Genomic DNA, 12,771 nt, shown 5'->3' with positions numbered 1-12,771 from the left:
TTTATAATGCCTTGTCAGAACTGATGAATCCTGATAAACTGGCTTTTAGGCATACCTGGAGTGCAAGCATTACATCCAACAATCCATCTAAGTTTTTGCATACTCTGGGATATTATATACTTCTGTTACTTCAGCTAATGAAAGCTGACTGCTAGCCATACCTATCTGGAGGTAAAAATATTACCCCTAAGCATGCAGAGTTAGGCTATGTACTTTCTGCACCACTGATTAGCTATGCTCTTCATAGTTCTAATCAATAAACTAATTTGATATGTGATGAAACTGATCTGTGTTAAACTGACCTTTTTATATTGAAATTGCATATTAACAACAGAAAACATATTTCTTAATGAAGAGGCAGAAAGCAAGAGGAAATAGCTCTTTGCTCCAAGAGCTCTTGTCCAGGAATTAAGAAAGTATTTGAAGAAAGAACATTAAGATTATTCCCTATCTCAATACACTCAGGCATACTGAGCTTAGGCAAAGCTTCCAAATAAAGGGCAAAAATGGTGAGATTACAAAACCTGATGTTCCCTACAGTGCTTCATGAACCAAAGGCACAGTGTACTGGGAGTGTGATCACTGCATAGCATAGCATACTTCCCACATGTGAAGGATAACTTTGAGGACAATTCCCTACACTGCAGAGCAACCTTTATGACAAGTGCACTTTGTAAAATTGACTGAAAAAGTAAAATTTATCTTATGAATGACAGGAGTCAAAATGACTGTTTTAAACACCAGCAAAACACTCTGTTTCTGTTCTGCCATTTTTCAGTCCCATCCTTTCTCTAGGCACATTCCAACAGCTGAAACCAAAGATAGCAGCTATGTATCTAACCTCACAGAAAAAAAAAACCCTCAAGCCCCACAAATAAAATCTTCCTCTACATACCAAAGCTAAATTTTACTGTTCTTCTCCTCTAGGAAAAAAACTCATCTCAAGGTGGCAGGGCTCTTGAGTGTATCCCTTACCTTTAGGGGTTTGGCTGCCCAGGCTGAGGACCAGCTTAGAGACAGTGCCACTGATGACCATGAAGAGAGCTCTTCCAGTCAGGCTGTGGGGATGCCTCCAACCTACCAGCTGGAATGCCAGCCTCACCTTAGCCCATCTGTACCCCTGTAGTCCTGCACCGCCATCCTGGGGCTGTGGCTGACTTTAGTTATTGTCTCTGGACCTCCTCCTCCTGCCTTTAATTCTTATTCTGGAAGGACTGTTATTGCAAGTACAACGGAATTACCTCATTTGAACGAATGAACAGAACCAAGGTTTGTAAAAGTGGGGAAAAAAAAACCCAGAGGGTGAATATTAAAGGATTAAGGCAATTGTCTCAAGTGAGGGGATATATAGAGAGTCAAAGCTGCTGTCCTAGTACAGGGGCAAGCGAAGGGTGAGCACCCTCACCAATTCAGTGCTATGAGAGGGACATCTGCCTGGGACACCAAAACTGGCAGTCACCTGCTAAGCTTGGAAGACTTACAAGTCTACATTAAAAATATATTTTAAAAGGCAGCATTGAAGTTGGTTGAGTGATTCAGGTTTTAAGCAATTAAGTGACTGGACTTTTTTCCATCAAGAAGATGAGATTTCATTGTGCACTGGCCATTGGATAAACAAGGAAAATCTGTTTCACATATCTTAAAAGCATAAGTGGAAAGAGCATTTCTAGTGTATGAGCCAAAGTTCCCATCACGCATTTTAACTTAATCATGATAGTATCACAAAAAATGGCACCTTCCTGGAACTATGCAGTTGTCTAGAGGATTGTTTGAAATAAAGCAAAATCTTGAAATGATCACATTATTGTAGATTAATGTGTGATGAGTTAGTCATTTATTAGGAATAAAAATTTATACAGGCAATGCAGATGCACCAGCAGATAATGAGTTCAGGGAGTATTGACTGTTTGCTCCTAAGAGGAAAAAGTGCTGGTCTTAACAGCTCTGTATATTCACTGCTGTCTTGCAGTGTAAGGTAAGGCTGAAATCAACACACAGGAAACCTAGCCACAGAACTGGCAAGGGGTAAGAAAGAAGGGGCTGTATCTTCAGTAAGGCTGGGGAAAAAACAGCTGTGAGCTATTTTCAGTATTTTGAAGTGAAACCCCTTGTGTTTTCATTCACTGGTATTTCTGAACTGTTGTGAACTGTGGAGGCCATTATGATGCACCTTAATGTTCCCTGAAGCACAGCTTCAGTACACCTGACAAGAATTTACTATTATCTAGATACCCTCAAGAGGCAAATACCATGATGTCCATTCTGTAAGATGATATTTCAGTTGATATTTAGCTCATCTAAGTCCATTACCTAAGGAGCTTCTGTTTCAGTAGGTGAATTCAATTTCTCTCAAAGTACAAATCTCTGCTTCAATCAATAGGATCATTATATTTGCATCATTCTTCATTGTTAGGTTCATGCTGCTTGTAGTTGATAAAAGGTGAAATAACTGGTAGCAGCCAAACCTAAGTAAATAAATACAGAACAAATTTGAACTGGCAGTCACATGTACATTTAATTGACATGTATTGATTTACAATTGCTAGTAGGCTTTAAAATGTTGTCCAAAGCTATAACCAGACTACAAAGAAACGTGTTATCTTTACATGTGTAACACAGTTTACTGAAGCTTTTTGTTACCCAAAAGCAAACAAAAATCACATTTAAACAACTTACAGTGAGATAGTTAAAGAATATATTGTTTCTTAAGCCTTAAAAGCTCGCAGAAACAAAGAATAAAAGAAAGATAAATTTTCCATGTAAGTTCAGTCTGAGGTATTAGTAACAAGAAGCCACCAAAGCACTAAGCTGGAAGAAAATCACAAGTGCTAACCGATGCCACCAAAGGGATACTCAAGACACAGCACTTCTTGAGGATTCTCCCATCTGCTGAGGTTGACCTAACCCCAGGGCAGCAGTATTCTGCTATTCCTTAGCCTGCACTTCTACAGGGCAGGTGGCAGAGTTAGTGAATGCAAAGGGGAAGGATCATATTGTAAAAATACAAGTCTGTTGACTCTTTATTATTAAAAGTTTATATACAAGCCTGAAAGACAGAAAAAGCTGACTCAGCCTTTCATCCTTACATTAATATACTCAAACCTAAAAAACAGACTTCAGATTGCAATCTGAATCTCCCCATGCTTGCTTAGCATCTCTTCAAATCTTTAAGACAAAGTTAAACTATGAATTTAAGAGGTGCCTAGAATATCAGCCAGATCCAAAAGAAGATTTAGGCTTCATAATGCACTTCATGTTCACATCTATGAAGACCCTTGAGCAGCACACCAGTCACTGCAGTTCTATGTGAACTCCAAGCTACCCTTCTTGGGAGCAGCATCTGCCCTTCCTTGTAAGCCAGAGTGAAACCTAGAAAGAGAACAAAATAACTTAAACTTGAACCTAAAAACAGATGTGTGCACAGCACAGCTTGCACCCAGCTGCAAAGCTGAACCTTTCATAAAATACTGTAGCAGTTGCTTTAAAACATGGCTGTAAAACAGTATTATTCACACAGCGCAATTGATACCATTCCAATGGGATCATAAAATGTATCCTGACCTATACTCTAGAGAGCGAAACAATACTGCTTCTCTTTCCTAAGTAAAAATGGAAAAAAGCTGTCCTACTGAACCAAAGCAAGCCTTTTCCTGACACTGTGATTGACTTTGATCCCTGTTTAAACATTCTTCAATGAAACAAACTATTTAGTGTACTTTTACATCTCTTTCTGCTGAAACCTGCTTATTGATCTGTTCTGGGGAGTAATGGCATATGGTCTTTCCTCTGATTCCTGACATGAGGCAGAATTAGCAGAAGTAGGATTAATGTCCAGATGGAGATCACTGACAAGTGGTGTCCCTCAGGGGTCCATACTGGGACCAGTATTGTTTAATATCTTCATCAACGACATAGTGGGATGAGTGCACCCTCAGCAAGTTTGCCAATGACACCATGCTGTGTGGTGTGGCTGACACACCTGAGTGGCAGGATGCTATCCAGAGGCACCTGGACAAGCTTGAAAAGTGGGCCTGTGTGAACCTCATGAAGTTCAACAAGGCCTAGTGCAAGGTCCTGCATCTGAGTCAGGACAAGCCCCTGTATCAGTAAGGGCTGGAGATGAAAGGATGGAGAGCAGCCCTGAGGAGAGAGTCTTGGGAATACTGGTGGATGGAAACCTGGACAAGAGCTGGAAGTGTGCACTCACAGCCCAGAAAGCCAACCATATGCTAGTCTGCATCAAAAGGAGAGTGACCAGCAGGTCAAGGAAAGTGATTCTCCCTCTTTACTCCCCCCTTGTGAGAGCTCACCTGCAGTACTCCATCCAGGTCTGAGGCCCCCAGCACAAGAAGGACACGGATCTGCTTGAACAAGTCCAGAGGAGGGCCATAAAGATGATCAGAGGGCTGGAGCACCTCTCCTATGAAGACAGACTGAGAGAGTTGGGCTTATTCAGCCTGGAGAAGAAAAGGCTCCAGGGGAACCTTATAGCAGCCTTTCAGTATATAAAGATGGCTTATATGAAAGATAGGGAGAAACTGTAATAGGGCCTATTATGATAGGACAAAGGGTAATGGTTTTGAACTGAAAGAGAATAGTTTTAGACTAGATATAAGGAAGAATTTTTTTACAATGTGGGTGGTGAAACATTGGATCAGGTGCCCATCACTGAAAACATTCAAGGCCAGGCTAGAAGGGTCTCTGAGCAACCTGCTCTAGCTGAAGATTTCCCTGCTCATTGGGGCGGGGGTGGACTAGGCAACCCTTCCAACCCAAACTATTCTGTGATTGCATGATTCTGTGAAATTTGGCTTCTTTGAAAGGCCTTCTGACCTTCTGCCATGAAAAATCCTTTCAGTGGCTGGAAATTGCTTTCACACATTATGGAAAATTTCTTAATTCAATGAGGTTGAAATAGCCTTTTCCATACTCTCAGATTTCATTCTACAAAGTGCAAGTGTGGCTAATCTCAAATCGTATTTAGCAGACCAGATACTCGTGCCTGAAATCATGTATTTGTCTTTTCTTCTAAGCCTCATATTCCTCTTTACATTTTTAGTGGTTATCAGTTACATATTGATATATGTATATAGTATAATACGTATATATTTGTATGTACATATTATACTATAACCTCTGACACATCTTTTGTTTTATGAGAAGAAGGCAGCTCATTCTCATCCAAACTCCAGTCTGACCACTACCAGAACTGTTAAAATCGTTGTCTGTATATGCTCACACATAGCAGTTGCATTATGCTTTTCCAAACCTTCAAAGCCACCTTCCTTCTGTTTTTTTTAAAGATACGCAAAACATACTTATTGTCATCAAGAAAACTACTGATTTACAACAAATTGATTTTAAACAGACATATGTTTGGTATAGTAAGTCAGGGTGCAGGAACTTCAATTCTCCTTCTCCCTAAAACTAAACAAAAAAAAACCCAAAAAAACCAAACTGGTAAATTCTGTTTTCATTTCAATAATTTTGCAAGCAAATATAGGAAAAAGAAGCCTATCTTTGTCGCTTATTTGCCTCTTCTCCTAGTGCAGTACTGAACAATCCAGAAGCCTTCTGGGAAAGACTTTGACACGTTTATTCACGTGTTTTTCCTTTTCCCTTTTTCCTTCCCTTCCCTCAGCAACAGGGACACAGGAGTTGCTATGAAATACAGAAATAACAATTCTGGTTTCTATATCCTTCAAAAGAAAGGGAAAGAGATGAAAAACATATACCAGGTAGTTTAAAAGCCTAACTTCCTCTGTGTCAAAACTCAAGTAATTTTCCACTTCACTTCAGTATTTTTTTCTATTTGACACTATACACATGCTGATGATTTTCACATTTGATGTCAGAGAGTACGGTATGTTTGAGAGATTATAGCCAGCTCATTCTGCCTGGCCCTCTGCTGCTTAACTTCTGAGCTATATATCAGCTTTGAGGTGTCAGCTATCACAAATCAAGTGTCAAAAGTGTACATTTGGGAATAAAAATGAAGACAGAAAAGCAACTTTTCAGGCCAATCATATTGATGGCAAAAGCTATGTCATTCCCAGAGATCCACGAGGTGGACTTGAAATATGTTATTGAATCAATGTGCTACTATAATATATGAATACGGCTCCTACAAACACACCTACATTTCAGATAGCCATTTCTGAATTCTCTGCTGCACTTGCACATTAGCTTCAGTTATTCTCTAGGAAATTTTAAAATCCCGGGGCACAGGTATGTTTACAAAATCATATCACCACCACTTGAGAATGTACTATAAAGCAACACTATAAATTACTGACATTCAGACTTCATACAGACAATTGCTTCCTACAGTTCCCAACACCCAGCTCTTACGCTTGTATATGGACACTGTGTAGATACACTGCAGGCTAAAAGGCAGACCATATAGCCATGGTACTGGCTGTTAAGGTAAGATAAATCCGGTAGGCTGTAAGACCCCAGACCTTTTTCCTCAGGCCATTCCCAAGTCCAGCCAGCAGTCTGGCTAGGCAGGTAGCTCAGAGATGCATATACACTCATCCGGCAGCACAGAGCAATCCAGGGAGAGGGCCTTCAGCAGCGCCTGCACGCCCACAGGTTTACACCAAAAGTATTTATGTAACATGAACAATCCTAATGGCCGGGTTGTGTTTGTACTTTCTGGTTAATCAGGCTCAAAACTTGCTAGTATGCATTCACATGGGGCTCTCTGGCAACTGGTCCAGGTCTATGCTCCTCCAGTATCTATCAGACTCCACTCCTCCACTATCAGGCTCATAGTCTGCTTGCCCAACTCACCAGCTACTTTAGCTGAGCTGCAGTCACATAGACAAATGGGCCCCTCTGGCAGCTGACCCATCTCTCCAATCACTGTCCCCTAAACCTATGGGTCCTTTGGGTCCTTTTGACCCATGGCCTCTACATACAGGTGCTGGCACCCTGGCCTCTCTTCCCAGCCACCAGCTAGTCTGTCATGAAGCAAACTGCTGGCCAGGCAAATCCACATGGGAAAAGAGTTGGGAAGAGACCTTAATAGCTAGTTTGTCTACAGTGAGGCAATCAAGTCCAAGCCTTAGCCAGAGAAGCATACTGGTCAGCAGCTTGTTTTAGACATGACCAACCCCTCTTTTCTCCTGTTTCCACTAATTCTTCTCTGATCCACTTCCATCTCTTCCTTTTCCCTGCATTTGGACCCTTTCCTAAATAAGCCATAATAAATTTTGTTCATTCCCACAATGCCCATAAAAGAGCCTTAGAAGTTTTACAAAACTTCTCAAGTCCCCTCAAATTTTGCATTAAAAGTTTGCATCTTCCCATGAGATCTATCATAAACTTGCTTCTCTCTTATAAGTGACAAAGTTCTGGTTGAACCTCTTCAAGGCCATGATTCAGAGGTTCCTCTAGTGGCCCATCAATTAACGCCTTAAGGATCCCTGTATTTGTTACTGTCTTCTTGTCTCCTGTTCCTTAGTGTTTACAGTATCAGAGTGTTTAATTGACTTCTCTTGATTCTTCCTTGTGTTTTAAGGTGACTAGCTGTTAGCCAGATATCCTAGCAAACCAGATATCCTTGCATTCCACCCACCCTTATGCTGCTGGTGTGCTCTCCCTGGAGAACAGCATTCTTCTCACAGAACATGAAATTAAATGAAAAGAAATCAAAACAGCAGTCTGGGAAAATGTAACCCAGTCTTTTCCATATGTTTAATTCCAATTGAGAGATAAAATATTCTTGGTCTTCACACCCACTGACAGAAATGTCCAAACACTCTACTTTGCACATAAACACTCTCAGAAACAGAGATTTCAGTGACTGTATTTCATCAGTGAAATGTTCACACTTTCAGAACAAGCTGTGAAGTACTCAATTAAAAAAAATCTGTCCTTCGAGCATTTCTTTTTTCCCACTATTCAAGCAACCTAAGCAGCAATTTTATATGGTTTTAAACATGTTCATCTCTAAATACTATTTCCTCAAGGTCTAACTTAGGGCAATTGATGTCATCCACTCTACCGTTTGCCTTATACATGAGCATAAATGTGGTTGCACATTCTGCTTTGAATGTTCAGGCTACCTGTATTACAACTCTGTGCTTAACTTGAAACAAGTTAGCTATAAACTGAATTACTTATAATCTTACAATTAGTCAAAAGGGCATTTTTACCTCTGTTAAACACTTCTTCAGATACTATACAAATGTTATACAAATGCCTTCTCATTCACAACTAGCTGCAAATTATTTTAGATTTTCAGTTTCAGGGGCACTATTTAGGATATGCATACATATGGGAAAGCAAGTGTTAAAAGATTACAGGAATGCATATAACAGACTAAACACCTAAAAAGGGAAGTATGATCATTGCTTTACCCGAGACACGGATCTTTTAACTGCAGATATATAACCCTATTAGCAGGCGCCTTACTGAGGCAATAGGTAAGATCAACCAAGGCTCTGTGAAGGTAAAATCAGCAGATGCAAGATAAAATGGGAATTCTATAAAGTAATCCATTTACTGTCATTGTGTAAAAACACTATTCTGCAGGAACACATTCTGTGTAAAAGGTCCATCCAAGCCAAACTACTTTTGCAGTAAGAGATCAGACAGTAGTAGGTTCATTAAATTTGCAGTAAAGTATTTTGATGCAGTTGTCATGACAGTAATGACAATAATGAAAAACATTTTAATGGGATTCTATTTCAAAGAAGTGTTAAAGTGGACAAATAAAATCGGACATAACAGGTTATATTCATTAAGATAATTGCCATGCAATTATATGGTAACATTTTCAATGATAAATTATTTTTCTGATGATGATAAGTTAAAATATTAATGTCTAATTCTATCTCTTTATGTATGTAACCACTAGAATTCTGCAGAATATATTACAACAGAAAGATAAACACTGTCTCTGGAAGCACTTTTTCAGAGAATATGCCAACAAAAAATGATTATTAAAATATTTTTCTGAAGAAAGAAAATGTACTTGCAAGTATAACCTTTGTCTGGGTAGTGACTTAAATCAGATTTATTTATTTTCATTTGCCTTTACAAACTATGATGCTGGTTTTTATAATAAAAAGGGTTTTCTAATATAAACCTCTAAGAGAGGGACATGGTGGGGGGAAGGAAGCTTTTGTTTATTAAATAAAACATTAAATCTAAAGAGTTAGCTGAGCATTCAAGAATGAAAAATAACTATCACCATTATGTGGAAGAGCCTGTTGAAAGGTGAGGGAATTCAGGGTGTTCCTTTTCTAGGACACTTAATAATTTTAATATCCCTTACAATACTTTTGACTCTGGTCTAGTCAGTAATAAGTAAAAATTATAATTGCTTGAAAGCCAAAGCTCTCAAAATGTAATCTGTGAGCTGGTTGCCTCTATCCATTTTCCAAGAAATAAAAAATTACATGTTCTGCCATATAACCTGGCAAACTTTCATAAGAGGCTTAGACAAGGCTAGAAAGATGAGATCTTTACATGGTTACTGTTTTGAATAGTACTCCCAAACTATGTATATATTTGCAAGTAAGTTACATAACAGGCTAACACAAAGTTATTTTAAATGTTGGCCAAACTGTCTATCATTTTGCTACAGGAGGTAGGTTATCAAAGATGTCTTGACATATGCTACTGATGACTATGGTATCTACTATGGTGATAAATACAATGAAAAAAACATTTAACCTAAAAAGACAGGAACAAACTGGCTTCAGGCTGGATGTGAAATAATTTCCTCAATGTTATCTGTTCACACTGTTACTCCTGATGCTGCATCTTCTGTTAGCTCTTACTTATCTGTTATGGGTACCATGTCTCCTGTTTTAACAGTGGCTCAAAAAAGTACTTTATGCATCTGTTAGACTGATGCCATAAATCAATTTCTATATGTAAATGATGGAATAAACTGTGCAGAAGATTGCACAGATTGACTCCTGAGTCATAGCAAGAGAGTCCTAATAGAAAGAAGGAGGACATAGTACCAGATTTCCCCCAAGATGTTTTAGAAAAAAAAGGACTTTTTTTAAAGTACAAGTGGATTTTCTTGGTGCTGATCAATTTATATAATAATAAAGCAATAGAAAACCCCATTTATTTATTGCATTGGGACATACTAATTGTGTTGTGTTAGAGAAGTCAATGAGATAGTGAGTGATAGTGAGTCAATGAGATAGTGAGTCATCATCACTCACACAACTTTCCAAATGCAGGAAGCTAGATCTTCTCAGGGGTTTATGCAACTTGCACACACATTACTTCTCCGAAATGTGTGTAGAAATTTATTCTTTTTTACAGTTAAACAAATTTGAAAGGCCAAATGTTCCATTGGTTGTTTGAGTCTCCCATTGGGGAGCTATTCAAGTTAAAAAGCCTCTCAATAGTAGGTTTAACTCTGCATATAGCCCACTTGATTAAAGCTAGTCAAGCCACACATTAGAAAAAATAAAGCTAGAATCTCCTTGCTTGTATTTTCCTCCATCAGAAACTGCAGCACAGATCATATGTAAATGAGATGAGTCTAAGATCAATGGGGCTATACAATAGGTATTATTCTATGTCCTCATGCATGGCTGAGGGCAGCCACAGCTGCCACCCACTGCCACTCCTCTAAGGTAAAGACAAATGATTCTGCATGTGATTTGTAAAAACCTTGCTCTAAAAGGAGCTATTCAAAAGCATTAAAGTATAATCACTAGGTCATTTGCCTAGTCAACCAGAAGATGTATTCTTTGTGGATTGTTGTCAGTTTTGGTTTCTCATCATCAATATTCAGCTGGGGGAGGGGGGGGGGGGGGGGGAGGTTTTGTTTGTTGTTTTTTTTTCCAAAAGAAAGGTGAGAATATAAGAACAGGAGAAATAGGGGCTATTTTTTCCCAGAATGTACTCGAAGCATGTACTGCAGTGAGTGAGCCGCAGTACTTATATAGCATCAGAATTGTTGAGGTATGGGCAGAAATTATGTTCTCATACCATATCATCATCTCATTCATTTGACAACTAATGCGGAATTTAAGGTTTGTACACATGTAATGAACAAAGAGAAACTATAAAGTATACATTGCAGAAAACCGTGGAGTGTTGCAAGAATGACCATTGTCAGTAGCTGTGCAATGTATGAGAAAAATTCAGTTATAAAAGGCTGTTTATGTTTTATTCATGCAAAATAAACAAGCCCTGCCATCAGAAAATACATAGAAACGAAAGTATCTGTGACAAACTATATTCAAGTATTAAAAGTGTCTCAAAATATTTACTATAGAATACCATTAAGATCTGCAATTCTGAAATATGGAGAATACTTTACAGGGGGAAAAAGGATGTTTTGAAAATGAACTTTTTAAAAAATCCAAACAGACCAAATTCATACAGTGTGGTTTCTTGTGGGGTTGTTTTGTGTTTTTAAATGTATTTTTTTAGATCTTTACATTTAGTGCCACTCCTCAAAGCAGCACTATGACAAAGGCTAAAACACTAAAAGTGACCAGTATGTTCCTGGCCAAATATTAGGCTGGGTCTTTCTGTCCTGTGCCTGGAATAAGGTTGCCTCTGATTATGTACACCTAAATTGGAATTTCCTTGCAGAATTCCTATTTTTCTACAGGTCTTTGCTGGTTTGTTTTTGTTTGGGTAGTTTTGCCTGATTGTGACTTTAGCTACCCTTCAGTTATGAGACCGGGCACAAAGCACCACTGTAACCACTGTATAGCTCAGTCTAGTGCATCCTATGACTAGGAAAAAACAGGAGTATTGTCATTTTATTGGATCAAGGGCTAAATTCCTAAAAATTAGGATGTTCTTATTTTTATCAGGTTAACTTGTACCTCTTTTCCAAAGTTTCTCAAGAAGAAAATCATGTTTTAGGGAATCAACGTTTGCTTTTGGGTGTCCTCACAAACTAGGGATAGAGAGAAATTTAGAAAAATCATGATCTTTACAACATGGCAGCGCAACTATTCCCTGGGCTAATTATGTTGAAGGAGGAACGTAATCCACACAGACAACTCCTAATAGTTCTGCAAAGCCTGCTTTTCCTTATACATAAACTCCCCAGAAATGTAATGATGAACCTAAAATAATTACAGGATTTCTTAAGTATCATTTCTCCCACCAGCAATAGATAAGTAGACACAGTTATAGCCTGGATTAGATGGGGATTATAGTTTTCACATTCTTTTTATTTGGTTTTGTTGGAGGTTTTGTTGGTGGTGGAGGGTGACTGTTTTTCTGGACTGGGAGATAGCCTGAAGATAAAAACGGGTTCTGTACCTAGCTCAGCATTCAGACAGCATGCCATCCATTTTTTAGCCTGGTAGGCAGTATGAAAACAAGGTTTATGTAATCACCCCTGTCTCTCTGTCTGTGTCCAAAGTTGCGATAACTTTGAAGGTGTTAACCAGCTTCAGCAGAGTTTGAGAGAGAATAATATTTATACAAATTTCATAAAAAGAGAGAACCAGGCAAAGCAGACACTAGGGATCAAACATTTTTAGCCAGAACAAAACTTCCTAGCCAGTCAGTAAATTTCAACAGATTTCCATTTCTAAAAGTGGCAGCCCACATGTTGCTGCCAAAACGCCCCAGAGGAGAAGATGCTAGGTATATGCAGCTGTAACAGAAAATACTATTATAATTCAGGTAAATAGTCAGCCAACCAAGAGGGAAATCCATATTAAACCAGGCTTCATTACCTTTGGTGTTCACAGAACTAGCAGCTTTTATTTATGAAGGATGAAATAAATGTGGGCAGTCTGAAGTTTCTTCAGATAACCA

The 12,771-nt window shown here is 38.7% G+C and overlaps 1 long non-coding RNA gene across 2 annotated transcripts in view; it reads right to left on the bottom strand.

The window, feature by feature from the left end:
* The window catches only part of LOC133277443 (uncharacterized), a 36,815-nt gene that overhangs the window by 20,896 nt on the left and 3,148 nt on the right, over window positions 1-12,771 (bottom strand). Inside the window, exons 1-2 of one of the 2 annotated variants that reach the window (XR_009746208.1) lie at window positions 4,311-4,436; window positions 2,311-2,465 (exon numbers count right to left, since the gene is read on the bottom strand). This is a non-coding gene — a long non-coding RNA (uncharacterized LOC133277443). Of the gene's footprint in view, window positions 1-2,310; window positions 2,466-4,310; window positions 4,437-12,771 lie in introns of those variants that run through there. The other variant, XR_009746209.1, reaches the window with a different exon arrangement.

This window comes from Pezoporus flaviventris, unplaced genomic scaffold, assembly GCF_033815535.1.
Source record: "Pezoporus flaviventris isolate CSIRO_AGI_PZ_B2104156 unplaced genomic scaffold, CSIRO_AGI_Pfla_v1 ptg000055l, whole genome shotgun sequence".
NCBI classification, from domain to species: domain Eukaryota; kingdom Metazoa; phylum Chordata; class Aves; order Psittaciformes; family Psittacidae; genus Pezoporus; species Pezoporus flaviventris.
This window is presented reverse-complemented; position numbering and strand designations above follow the sequence as displayed.